Below are 13,983 nucleotides of genomic sequence, written 5' to 3' on the forward strand. Positions count from 1 at the left end.
CAAAGTAAAAGTTGCGTCTTTTGAAATGTGTTGGTTGCCGCAGAAAAGCACAACTTTTTCTGGATTGGTGAGTAGTCTCCATTTCTGAATTGCATCCAACTTTTTAAAGTTTCGCTATAGCTCGGTGGATAGTTAGCAAGTGTTTGCAAGCAAACGCAGTGTCTTTCATAGAAATTACAGGCGATCATAAGGAGGTTTTTGGTATAGTATCCTCTTTTTGAAGAATTTCCTCCAGGCAGCCTTCTGCAACCACTCACATTGTTGGGGAATACACATTTTCTCTAGGAACTGGAGTTTGCCAGGTGGTTGCTGACTGGTTTCTAGGTGTGTGCGACTGAACAATGAATTTTGTTCACTGAAAATTCCAGACATGTTCCTGAGGCCGTGCAGCGATTTCCTCTTTGGATTTGTTCAAACACAGTGCCACCTCAGGGCCTGAAGACATCTGCCATTCAATACTGGTTTTAGTTTCAATGCAATTTTGCAGAGCTGCATTATTCTTGAATCGCTAAACGCTAAAGTTTCAGTGACATTTCTAGTCATTGCCTTCTGTTTCTTTTCTTTGTTTGTTTTTATTTCACATGTTAGAAAAAAGACGCACACATGTATGTGTGTGTAACGTTTAGTATGGTTGACGCTAAGATATCTGCCTGTAGAGTTATTTTGTAGTTCTCCAGGTTGTTTGGTTCCTCTTTAATACTCAGGAAGTTCTTATGTGGTAAACGTCATAACCTGTGATGTGTAAACATCTGATTCTGGAATAGATCTTTAGCTCTTTAGTCTTTGTATGTCCACCTGTTTACTTAGACAGAATTCCTTTTTTATTTATCTGGAACAAACTTGCAGAAAACTGCAAGGTTTGGTCCGACCCTTTTCTTTTCTTTTCAATGGTAAACTTCTGTTTACCAGTGGATTTTATTAAGTTAACTTTAAGGCTATTCATTAATGTCTTGCACCTGACTTTTTCTGACAGCGTTCTTCAGTGATTTCATTTTCTTAAACCTTTTAAAATCTCGTCACGTGTGCTTTATTATAGTGTCTCTTTCATGCGTTCTCTTAGAGGCTTTTATATGTTATGCAAAGCATTTTGTATTGCTTTGTTGAAAGGTGCTATACAAATAAACTTGCCTTGCCTTACCCTTTCTCTATGGAGAAAGGAGTTTGTTGCCATGACAATCGTAATGTCACTTCAGCGGCAGAGATGGTAAGATGGCGGGTGTGTTGCCTTTCATATGCAGGTGCTATGCACAGAGGAGAAGTGATACAGATAATGGAATCAATTTCCTGTGATTTCTGAAGCAGAGAGGTTGCTGAGAAATAATAAAGGAATTAAATGAGCTCGTGCTAAACATCATCCATCGGTTAGCGATGGCTATTTGACTTCAGATTGCTACTTACTCGCTAGAATTGAAAAAAGCCAGAATTTATTTGCTGTAATTTCTTATGAGCTTGTTTTTTGCCAAAGGAGCAAAATGCACAAGGGGCTGGAGCCTCTCTTTTCAAATGCTGCAGAAAGTGCAGGTATCAGGGACAAACAATGATGTGTGCAGGGGGTGGGGGGACTGGAAGAAAGAGAAGAAAGACCTTCAAGACAAGAAACAAAACCACCTTAAACCCCTTGAGCCAAAGCAAAGATCCATAATTGACTCCACAATAGTGATAATGTTTCCCATTTAATGCACGGCTGAGTCGCAGGTCTTATTATTGCACATACAGTCGCATGTAATCTGATAGGTTTGGTGCTGTATTTGGCTATCTGATAGTTTGTTGCAGGTCAATAACAACGATTTTTTTCTAACCATCTGCCTGCTCAATACTAACATGCTTATCTCGTACTTTTGACCTGCACGGCCTTGTGAGCAGCAATGTCCCCAGTAAAACAAGCATCTGTCACGGGTTTAATTTTCCGTGGAAAAACGGGGAAAAAACTCTCTAAAGGCTCAGTTGTATGCACTTCTTATTGAATCGGCTGTCAAGTCTGGGAGGTCAAAACATGAGGTATAGAAATAATCGTCGAAATCTTTGGGATAGACAAAACTAGACAAAATGCATACTTATCAAACTGATTTGTATGATGGTGGACTTGTTTTTTGGGGGGCCTGCGGGAGAGGGGGGGGGGGGGCTATACTTTCCCATATTTTCCACTCATACAGCGTCTGTGCTTCACTGCACACCAGCATCCACTTGTGCCTGGATCTGTCTTTGCATGTCAGGCTGCATGCTTGTTGTTGTGGAGAGCTGTCCCAATTGGATTTTTGTGTTCTTGAGCTAAACCAAAGACCATGTCCACCGGATGCTTTCTGTAGTAATATATGGTGAGATAAAACCACTCTTCACTGGCAAAAACAGTTGTACAAAGTTAACAACTGACTGCTTAGCAAACCGAATATTGAATTTAAATAGATAAAAAGACTGTTTTTGGTGCTTTTCTTGAAGCTCTATCCTTCTGATAGAAACCCAATCTGTTGGCATTAGTTTTACTAGTAGAACAGTCAGTAATAAAACCTCTGTACTTGAATTAATAAGTATTGGTATCGCTGCTTATTCTGACTTCTGGAGCCATGTAAAATGTCACGTATGATACAATGACTTTTACCTTTACTCAACAGATTTTGGTCCCATTCAGGTAGACAGTCTACCTGGAGAACAGCACATCTTAGATCTTAATGCATAGATAGATAGATAGATAGATAGATCACTGTTCTACAGCAACCACGTTACTATTCGTGAGTTTCTATTTTAAATCTTTTCATTTCTGAGTTTTGCTGATTGATCACAGTTAATTGCAGGGTTTTCACAAACAGTTTGCATATAATTGCCAACTAGACTCCATTAAATCCCAGACTGATGGCAGACTGACTCAATTTCATTGCTGTTTTGATGCACCAAAGTCTTTAGAGACACGTACATTGGTGCCTGCAAGTGGTTGCAGCCACCAAGTTGCCATCTAATGCCTGAAAATATCAATTAATGCACTTTCAAGAGAAATTTGACAGTTTAGGTGATCGTGGATGATATATGAGGAACAAATGAGACGGTTGCTTTTAATGATCAGCACATTCAGTGTATGTCTTAAATGATAAGTTATACTCATGCAGACATGAGCATTCATCCTCATTAGTTCAGTGAATTGTTTTCGTTGAATGTTTTCTCGTTTTTCTCCTTAATCTAAACCTTTTGTTTCTGGAAAATACTGAATGTTTTAGCGTCTTTGTGTTTGCCCATTTTCCAGCCTTTTCAGTCAACCTCCTCTCAGTTCTTCATTAGCCCAATATACTTAAATCTTTTGTGTTTTCTCGTTGCCAGCATTTTCAATTATGCCCGTGCTGTTTGTTTGTAGCTGAGTGAAAGCTATCTGCTTCATCCTTCTCTCAGACTAAAACATGCAAAGACCGAAATCGGGTGCCGTAATAAACTTAGCTCACCATTATGAAACACCGACTCAAGGTGGCCCGGTCTCCCATCGCTCGACAATCCCATTGATTGGACAGTCCTCTGAACATAATTTTAGACATGTTGAAAGGGACATTAGCTGTCTGTGCAAGCTGTTCCAGGGAATATTGGCCCCCTCTGCATCAGCTCAAAGAGGCTGGGCAGCTGGGCAATTTTCTCTTCCTGTGCAGTGACAGTGAGCCACATTACAGTAACTTAACGTATGACGGTTGCTATGTTTACTGCATACCCACACATGTCACATCAGTGAGTGACTGGTGTGCCAATTAAGCAGCTGACACTAAATGACGCCGTTGTATGAAGTGCTTTCTTCATGAATATTTTTACTGTTTGCCGCATGAATTATCTAAATTAAATTTATGAGAGGCAAAGTGGGAGGTTTTCAGTTGGAAAGCTGCTCTTGCCTTTACTTGATCATCCATCAGATTTTGTGTTTACTGCATCAGTCAAAGAACATGAAATATTTAAAAATCCATGTTGTATCAATTGATTTCTGCATCTGGCCATATCCGCCTGTAGAATCTATAATGGGCTTATAGTGTGCTTCATAACATCGCCTCACTCAGTAAGCCGGGGATTATCTTCTGCAGCATCATATATAGGCTACTGAAATGTATATGTGAAGAAAATGTCCATTAGCAACACACATTTTGGTAATGTTAGTATGACAATAACCCTACACTAAAACCATAGAAGAAAAATATGCAAAAAATGTAGAATATGCAAGTTAAAAGAAATTTATACATTTCTAGTAGCAGCAAAAAAATGCTGTTGTGCACCATAGCAGTACATTACAGAAGCTCCTGCACTGTAAACTGCACGTAGTTGAAACAAGCTTCTGATTTAGACTAAGTTATGTGCAGCAAAATGACCTTTATGGTATAATCAGGTATCAGGTACTCAGATGTTTTTACTGCAAATACAAAGAGAGAGAAACTAGTGGTTTGCTATTCTCTGCAAAGACTGAATGTGGTGATTCACCCGTCAACCACAGCCCACATTACAGTTAATATAACATTTTCTCATTGTTTTTTTCTCATGACATTTCTGTACATGATAGACAACAGGTTGTCATAAATCATGCATCAAAGGGTTAATGGTATTGTGACTTTTTCTTTTAGACACATTTTAGGTTTATTCTTTTATTTAAGCTCCTTCTGCATGCTATATCCTATCCTACCACCCTACACTACTTTCACACAGACAAAACTGCAAGCAAACTCGAAGTCAACCAAAATGCATTACGTCAGAATATTCTGACCACTTACATTTCTGGAGCAACAAAAGTAAAACAGAAAGACTGTGGAGTGTTTGCTAGTAACATTCATATTTATCTGCGCAGTTTGGGCTATTTGCCACAGTTTGTGCACATCTGTGGTACACTTTGGCTTCCCATAATACAAAGCACACCTGGCTACAGTAAGGCATTTAGCCATAATTAAGCCAAAACAAACTAAAAAGTGCCTGATTGTTAGATTTGCAACAATATCTACCTCATTTATATTTTTTATAGATGCAACACTGAAGAGCACCTGTCGGATCTGCCGTCAGGATGATGCATTATTTCCCCGATTGTCATAAACTTTAAGCCTTATTCATTATTTGGATCTGTTTGGATTAGTTTTCACAAAGTGGCTGCTATTCTTCCAAAGGGAATATAAAATGGTAATAAAAATAAACATCACTGTAAAATGATCCAGAACCAATGGGCCCTCGAAGATCTTTTACACATGGAAAACACATTCCTCTCAGTTAGAACAAGGCAGCCAATGCTACAGTGCAGCTGAGCGCCAGGAGGTAGAATGGGTGTCTGACTAATCTGATGAACTGTGGGTATTTGGATCTGATATCAAGTACTTAAAGAGCCAGTATTGCCGATACCAATACCAGTAATATTATTAGATATCTTTTATAGTGCATGTTTGAGGTGTATGTTTTCTTTTCCCAAAACGTTATTTGACACTACATCCTGAACTTTGAGGTTAGAAACAAAGTATTGATCCTATCCTGTTAGTATTGATCTGATACCGATACCAGTGTTGGTATCAATACTAACAATGTTGGGATTGATCTGCCAACCCCTACAAGTAGGCTGATCTCTTGCTCTTCCGGTCTGCATGCTCAAGTATCTTTTGACAAGTTGCCTCCACATTATCCAGTGGAGTTTGTGTGAGGATCTTGCACAAAGTATCTTAAAGGCATAGAATAAAAGTGCTGTATGAATGCGTGTGTAAGCGCTTTGAGTGTTCGGCTAGAGTAGAAATGCATTAAATAAGTGCGAGTCTATTTACCATCTCACACATATAAACTCAGAGTCAGTCCAGTATCAGGGTACTAATGCCACGTCTTTCTCTGTGACTATTCTGCTGTTTCTAGCTGGTGTCATTCATGAACTAATGATGTACTTCCCAGCAGAAGCTCAGCAGTTCTTTACTTTTAAGTAATCTTGAGGTAATGAAGCGTTCTCAATAACAACTCAGTGAGATGCACTGCTTTAGAAAACGGGAAACACACAAGAAAAGAAGCTCGAAACTACCGTGCAGAAAAACTAGTGATAAATCACTTGCAGTTTAGCAGCTGGTTCAAAATAATTGGGGAAAATTCATTACGAGGTTATTCACCATTTACTTGTAAGAAATAATTAGACAAAACATTAGACATTGTTTTGTTAATGTGGTATCTAACAGTCTGTTCTAGGAGTTATTTGCTGTAGTTTTTGATTTAAAAGTTACTTGTTAACCATCCGTCAGTTAGCAGCGAGTTCCTATTCATGCAGATTTTGAATACCTCACTGCAAAAAAGTTACCTGATCATATCTGACAGAAACCATTCCTTGAAATAATCTCAGAACATCTAAGTCAGTGAGAGGGATAATGCCTGCTTGTGCACGCGCTATATTTCTGCGTTTGTGTGCGTTAGCGGGGAAAAGGGGAAGGGAAAAATGGTGAAGGAGAATAGGAGAGATGTGAGTGGCCCATCTATGAAAGCGCCATTAAATTGTCAGTTATGATGGATGTTCCGCCTTTTCTGCATTAACTGGTACATTAGAAGTCATTAATTCTTCAGGATGTGCACTGGAGATCAGAGCCTCCCAGGGGGTCTCACTGCCTTGATAAAGCAGGGAGAGGGAAAGAGAGAGAGGGGAATGGAAGTAGAGATAAAGAGGGTGGAGTGCACCAGCTGAAAGAAGAAAGAATGGGAGAGGCACGCTTGCAGTGGCGGTGACCACTTTCTGATTCTGATGTCTGCTCGGTCTGTTTCTGTGGCCTTGAGCAGAGACACTAGTGCGATGGTGATTCTTTAATGGACATGTGGGAAGCAGCCTTTTGTCTTGTCAAGAGGAGGCAATAAACACAATTAGCACCGTTTACAGCACTTTTCAACCGACGAGAGATAGCTTTCATTTTGCCTCGAAGAGCTGAAGGATGCTTTAAAGATCGCATTGTATCCTTGCCCTTTGTTTTGTCGGTTGCACCTACAAATTAAACTTCGAAAGATGGTAAATAACAATGCTGCATTTTTCTCATGAAGCAGTCTTCAATTACGCAGCGGTCCTCTCAGGAATTATGTTTTATTATAAAGCAATACGTTTTCAGAAAACAGCAATTAACTCAGAGAGATTTTCATAAGCATTAGAGGTGGATGCAGTGAAATCGGCGGCGGCGGCAGCAGCGGCACTTCCCTCCTGACATCCTTTGTAAATTGTCAAACCAGAAAACAACATTTCACTGCCAATTAAACAACAATTACTGGACATGGCACACTTTGATGGGCGACTCGGAATTGCTCACAACGTTGCTAATGTGTGTGTGTGTCTGTGTCTCTCCCACATGCAGGCCACCAGCAAAGACAGCCAAGATCAAACATCACAAAAAGCAATAAGAAGAAGCAAACGAATAGAGATTGAGCATTTCTCTTGCCCACCTCCGTACACAAACGGAAAGCTAAATAATATAACACCCTCAGGATTTTAAATTGTTCTCTGGCTCCTTGAGACTTTATTTTTGTGACCTGCTTCGAACAAAGGCAACCCCGCCATCTGTTGTGTTTAAATGCAGCAAATATGTTGAATTAGGGGTCAACGGGGACAAATAGGGGAAGTTAGCCAAGAAGACACAAAGCTCCCATCAGTGTCCCACAGTCTCCCAGTTCTGTTCCAGCAGACCAAAAACCACCGGCAGGTATTTATCATGCTGTGACAGGAGGTCACAGGCAAGTGTCACAAGTATTGTTACTATTCTCTGAATGAGGTGTCACACTCTCTGGGCCAAAGCCACATTTGCTTTTTGGATTAATGTACCCTCTTATGAAAAAAAGGCAGTGTGAAAATTGCTGCAAAATACATAATGGTGAAAACTTCAGAAAAAGTAAAATGCAAAGTATTCTAATGCATTTATTGCCTTAAATAAATCATACACTCACTGTACGTTAGGTACACCTTGTTAGTACTTGGCCTGACCCCTTTAGAGCAGCCTTAATTCTCTCCTCGAAGGGAGGATGTGATTGGTTTGTTTGTTTGTTTGGTTGTCTGGTTGTTAGCAATCAAATCTTGTGTGATGTTAGACGCCAATAACACTTCGAGTTGATTTTATTTTAGTGAATATCACGTCAAGGTCACACCAAATGTGAAAATAAGTAAAAACAACAATATACTAGTCCTTGGGGGACCAGCGGACCTAGGTTAGCTAAACATTAGACGTTAACCTTCATTGTTGGAACCCAAGGTCAAACCCGACCTTGAAAAAACGGTTTGGTTTTTCAGTACGACTCCCTATGACGTCACAGTGACCCCATAGCACGCTGATGGCATAATAACAACAAGCTGACATTAGCATGTTGTAATAAAAACATTATAAAACAACAAAGTTTTAGTACAGACTTTACTTTTATTTACACTAAATTCTGATCTTACCATCCAGTTGTTACAGCAGAACTTTGAGACTCTCAGACAGGGGCGGCTCCAGAATTTTTCATAGGGGTGGCCGTATGGGGGCCACTAAAAATATTGGGGTGGAACACCAAATACACACAATTTCCAGTTTTATTATGCTGTTGTAAAATATAGGTTACTTAAAAAATATAGCAAAAAAGAAAATAATGCCTAATTAATTTTCTGCTCTTAAAGTTGATATCACTGAAAATAGGTACATATGAAAATCAATTATGGATTTTGAAATCCATAATGATCTGCTTTAAGCAGGAATAAATAACAAGTTAATGTTTCAACTCAATGTAGGCCATCTTCCTTTCTCTTGTCCTTATGTTTATTAGAATTATTACCAGCATAGGACAGTCTTGCCACCAAGAGTGGTGCAAATTTTGGGGGGGGGTCCAGTGCCTCCTGGCCCCCCCTTGGTGGCGCTCAGACAAGGCAACATTTTTAAACCTTCTTGTCGTTTATTGCTCCTCTCACCCCAACTGGTCATGTGACATGGCCGCCCCTCCCTGAACTTTCTGTTCAGTTCTGCTGGAGGTTTCTTCCTGTTAAAAGGGAGTTTTTCCTTTCCACTTTCTTCTGACCATCTGCTTTAAGGTTCAACATGTTATTCAGAGATGCTCTGAGGTCTGGCTGTTCTTCTCTGAACTCTGGCATCAACAAGGCATATTCACCCACTGCTACTCACTGAATATTTTCTCAAGTCAAATCAATTAAATCACTTTTCTTCCACACTTTAATGTTCAGTTTGAACTCAAGCCATGTCTGCATGCACACTTAAATGCATTTCTGCCATGTCACTGGCTTATTAGATATATGTGCAACCATAAGCAATTAAACAGGGATACTTAATAGAGTCTCAAATGAAGTACATCAGTACTGTATGACCATCCAAAATCTATAAAATACTATATTTCATTGGTGCCGATTGTTGGTTGAAAAAAAACAACAACAATTCCATATTTAGTAAAAAACACATAAATTCTAAATAGAGCAGAATATGAAGTCTAAATTGATGACATTAACACAAACTTTATTTACCTGAACTTCATCTTGCGTTCTATAAATCTTATCTATGCTTCGTCTTTTTAACCACTTCTCCAATCCATCGCAAATCCAGACAATGGTTTTGAGCGTAGTTCCTAATTTGACTCAGTTTTAAACCGTCTTGTATTTAAGTTCTCAATTTAGAACTCCAAACATGACTCGCTGAGAAGTCTTTGCTAATTTCCATAAACCCCATGATTCAGATCCTTGAAACACGACTGCACGGCTCTCCTTGTAAATCTATTATACTTTTCCCTTTCATTATTCTTTGTCTGCTTTCGCTTGTTGTTTTTCCAATTTGTAATTCTGCACACTGTTGACACCTTCTCTGTCAGACCTTGGTACGGTGCTACGTTTTCCTCTGTTTTTTTCTCTCTTTACATTTGCTTTTATTCAAATAAGTACTTTGATTGTTGTTGGACTTTTAAAATTGTCAGTCATTGTGTGAAAAAATGACAGAGTTTAATGAAAAAAATAGCTCAGATGTTTAAAATGTTTCTAATCCAAGTTTGATTTCCATCAGAGGATTGGCTATTATTAAAAAAAAAGGACAGTGAACATACGTCTGTCTCGTTCTCAGTCATTCTCTGATAATGTCAGAGCACATTCATGCATTCGAGTGTGAGCGCTGCTTTTCTCAACTCATACAGGTGTGCATGTACAGTGACTCTGCTCCTTTGCCATTCCTGTGGAGGCGACCATAAAATGTTCCATTTTTATAAACAATGTGAAGCGTCAGACAACTACGCCCCATCACGATCGCTCGTCTCCACCAGTCATATCGGCCTCGCTGTGTCACATCTTCCTCTGCTTTCATCGGTAGAAAGCCATATGGTGGAGAGCGAGATGTTCCCACCTATTAAAACGTGTCAGAAATAGTTCTTATCTATTACGCAAGCAGAATGAAAAAGTTATCTGCCGCGCCGACTTCGACTGCTCACCGCATGTGGATTTTCTTTCCTCGTCCTCATCTGACATATTTATTCTGTCATATCTATGATGTAGAAGCAGCGTGCAAAAAGTAAGGAAAGCCCTCCCAGTGATCATGAGTGTGTGTGTGTGTTTTTTTTTCCTTTATGGATCTTGTCTGATGATGATCGTGGTTGACCTCGGGGGGCGTTAAGCGTGCCGAACCTTCGCTCCATTACTCCACTTCAATGCAGCCCACACAATCCGAGTGCAGAGTTGAATGGCGAGGGGCTCTCTCGGCGCTGAACCCTCCACTGAGCTGGCTGACCTGTGGCGCATTTCTCTCATCTCCCAAGACCTTGCTGGAATAAACACTGGGCTTGACTAATTACTCTTAAAAACAAGTGGGATGTGGGTGGTTTGTAATTGGCAACTGTCAGCATCCAGTGAAAGATCGCTCGTCTTGAGGGCATACGTGTCTGAGCCTCCCATTCATGCAGTCTCTCCTCAGCCGGCTGATTTCTGTGCTGCTGCTGCGCTCCCCCACTGTTTTATTCTGCACACTTTGAATTTATTTAAAATCTACTATTGTTGCAAAATTATCCAGCGATTCTGAGGTGTGCAGCTGCAGAAAGAAAAAGAAGCTTTACGGGGTTTTTTTTTTTTTAAAAAGGCTAATATTTGCTAATGTTTACAACCTGTTTGCACAGTTACTTGAACTTTATAGCTGCAAATTGGCCAACTAGCAGTGTAGAAAACATTGAGCTGCACTGTGATCTCGAAGGAAGTGGGTGGGATGCCATACATTACAAGTGGCATATCCACTGACAAGAGGCAGCCAGGACATAACAGGGCCACTCTGTTTCCATTTATAATGCAGCAGTGGCCACAAAGCTAGCAATTACATGCACCGTGTAAAGAAAATTTTCTTTTATTATTTTAACTCAGAATGACGGTTAAATATTTTGTTATTGACACTGAGGAATTCACCTGAAGCTAGCTGTAGCTAGAATTCCTGCTTAGTAATTCCACAACACGGCTCCTCTGGGAACGTCTTTGTTTGCTCTGGGTTTGAATTGAAGCTGTTTTACTTGGTATGACAAGAACACGTATTGACGTTCACTGAAGCCTCCTGCCTGAAAACGTAGGACGCCATCCATGGATAATGTGAAATCCGTTTCCTCCTTGCACCACGAGGCAGGAGCCGAGGCCTGCTGCTTAAGTCGGTGTTCATCTGTTAATCATTCTCCAAAGCCGAGCGTCCGATCCCCTTTTTGGGAGGGGGGAGTGTAATTACTGTGAATACAAGGTTATTATGCAAGGCCTTGGGATGGCAGGCGTATATTAAAGGAGATTTCACTTGTGACATGTCATGCTGCTGAATGACAAAGGAAAACATAAAGAAAGTATATTTCAATAGACATATATGAGATATGCCGGGTACATCAAAAGCGACCTTAAACTTTTAAGGGAAAAGATATTGGAAATGGAATTATGAACTGTCACGGGCAAATCTAGTAAGTCATTTCCTTTCCCCCCCATGGCCATTCGTGGCCTTTGCAACGGCTCTAATATTAGAAAATATTACTGCAAGAATTATTTTCTGACATTCAAATGTTATTGCTACCTCCAGAACGCGCGTGCTGGTGCTCCCTCGTTCATTTGGATACTTGACAAGTATGACAGGTAGAAAAAGCGAAACCTTAGCTGGAGTTTTCTGTTGTTGTTGTGTTTTTTCTTAGCCAGTAACCTCACACTGTCCTACTGGCCTAACTCCCTGAAGGTTCTTGGACAAACCATAAATGTATCAATAATTGAGTGTCTCACTAAAAAGGTGGGGTGTGGGGGCATTAAAAATTTTATGGCTTGTCATTACTCCCCTCTTCTAACACCAGCATCACCACACCAATGGCATCAGCTTCACGGGAGCTTTTAGGGAAGTACTAGCTAATGAACTCTGGTGGAAAAGCAGGAGGAAATGTGGAAGTCGTTTTTGTGACATGATTTGGGGGTTTGGCTTTGTTTGATTTGCATTTCTGTGAAGCACACCTATGAATGGATTAATATTTGATCAGTGTTATTATTAAAACATGAATGTAATGTGGAAAAATATGTGGTCGCTCATCTCAGCTGTGAGTGACCGTGGTCGTCTTAGGATACATTTCAGGATACATAAGTAGAATTTTCATGTATCAGTATTTTACTTGAGTATTTGTTTTTCTGACAACTTTTTGCTTCTACATTTTCACTCTGTTTTCTACTCCTTACATTTTCAAAACAGACATAACCCTTAGGTTAGACACATTTTAGGAAAGTTTGCATTTCCCAGCATCCTGCGCCTTCAAACATCAAACTGATTTAAGCCTAAACGACGGGAACAATGTTAGATAAAAGACAATCCTATCGGTGTGTCCATCACCAGTGCTGAGACCTCTCTGCATTTATCAGGCCTGTTACAAATCTCTGGCTTTTTTCCACAGCATGTCTTTTATCTCGTCTTCCTTCTCTCACCCCAACCGGTGGCTGCAGATGGCCCCGCCCCTCCCTGAGCCTGATTCTGCCGAAGGTTTCTTCCTGTTAAAAGGAAGTTTTTCCTTCCCACTGTTGTCAAAGTGCTTGCTCATAGGGGGTCATTTGATTGTTAAGTTTTTCTCTTTATCTCTTATTGTAGGGTCTACCTTACAATATAAAGCACCTTGAGGCGACTGTTGTTGTGATTTGGCGCTATATAAATAAAATTGATATGATTGAATTCAACACAAATGGTTTCTATATTCTGTACTGTTGTAAATATTGGTCTACATCCTGTTAAATACAGTTTTTTAAATCCACAAAGAGCAGTACACCTCAGTGCAACAGCAGCACAGGTCAGCTGATCACAGTTCAGTAAGAAAATCTACCGAAGCTTACAATAGAAATTATGTGAGCTCTGATTCTTTTCCCCTGCTGAGCCACTACAACCATTCTTAGGAGCCGCACTCCACTTTAAACCCTGACTGTCTTAATTTTTCTGTTTGGGAGTGGACATGAAGTCAAAAGAAAGGTTTGTGTATCCAGTGTTATCACATTAATAAAGCACAAGGTTCAGTTGGCTTTGTACCAAAATAGATGGCAAAATTGTCTTTCAAAAAAGTTACTTTGAATACATTTCAGACCCGGTACTTTTTCACTTTTACTTGAGAAGGGAGTTTTTTTTAACACAAGTACCAGCACTTCTAATGATGTCTGTACTTTTGCCACATCAGTTTATGTCCCCACACACAGAGGTTAAGTTGCACACCTTTGGCATTGTGAGATGATTTTTTGTTGTTTTGTCCACAAGGAAACACAGAAATGAAACGTTTTTCAAGCCTTATTTTCAGTGAACTAAAACCCGTTTAAGAGTGAACAACTGGTAATAATGCACAGGGGGGGGGGGAAAGCAACGTACAACAACTTTGGCATTGGAAAATTCTCACAGAAGAGACAGGTACTCCCCAACTACACCAGCAAAATGCCTGCATACAACACAAAACATCTCCTCAACGTAGGCTTCAAGCGCTCAGGTTTTTCTGTCTAGTTAAGTAATCCAGGTACAGTGATACAGAAAATACAAGTTAGACCTTAAAAACTGCCTAAAACAGTTTGTTAGTCGACCA

This window comes from Oreochromis aureus, linkage group 3 (genome assembly GCF_013358895.1).
Source record: "Oreochromis aureus strain Israel breed Guangdong linkage group 3, ZZ_aureus, whole genome shotgun sequence".
In the NCBI taxonomy this organism is placed as follows: Eukaryota; Metazoa; Chordata; class Actinopteri; order Cichliformes; family Cichlidae; genus Oreochromis; species Oreochromis aureus.